The 659-nt window shown below is 37.5% G+C and overlaps 1 protein-coding gene across 1 annotated transcript in view; it reads right to left on the minus strand.

Annotated features, from left to right (window-relative positions):
- tinagl1 (tubulointerstitial nephritis antigen-like 1) overlaps window positions 1-659 on the minus strand; it is a 19,939-nt gene that overhangs the window by 17,147 nt on the left and 2,133 nt on the right. The gene's annotated exons all lie outside the window — the stretch shown is intronic.

A 659-nucleotide genomic window follows, 5' to 3' on the forward strand; every position in this document is an offset into this window, starting at 1 on the left:
GAAGGACTCAACATTCATTTTACTCTTTCTTTTAACTTTTTATATTTATAAGTCTACTGTATATGCGTAATAGGAGTAATTTAATCTCATATGTTCCACCCGTCAATAAATAATGTCAAAGAGCGCCCACTGCTACTACAGGGAAGGGTCAATGACGAGATCACAGCCTCGGAAATAAAGTCATGTCCTGCTGTCAGAGCTAATGTGTCCCATTTATGGATGTTGTCTGGGTGAGCAGACAGTCTGAAGTCTGTTTAACTAGACTCCCGGGACAATAAGGTTTATCTAAATGTCACGTCACGGCTCAAGACCAGGGCAGTTATGAGGGCGTCTACTGTATACACCTACAGAATAATCGACTCAGTGTCGGTCTAATACAGATCACAGCATGACATAGAAGCTGTTGCAGCTGCAGGATTAATGACAACCTTATTCACTCTAACAAATTCGTGTATTTGAGGTGTTTTTTTTAAACATCTACAAAAGACAAAAACTAAAGAAGAACTTTAAACCACAAAGACGTCATATAATTATAAAACAATTATAAAGAAACAAAAATCACACCAAGGATTTTGAGAAGATTTTGAATTTCTAAACTGTTTAGTGTGAATGCCTATTTGTGTACCCTGTAATGGTTCAGTGACCTGTTCAGAGTGAAC

This window comes from Cynoglossus semilaevis, chromosome 18 (assembly GCF_000523025.1).
Source record: "Cynoglossus semilaevis isolate Cse_v1.0 chromosome 18, Cse_v1.0, whole genome shotgun sequence".
Taxonomy (NCBI): domain Eukaryota; kingdom Metazoa; phylum Chordata; class Actinopteri; order Pleuronectiformes; family Cynoglossidae; genus Cynoglossus; species Cynoglossus semilaevis.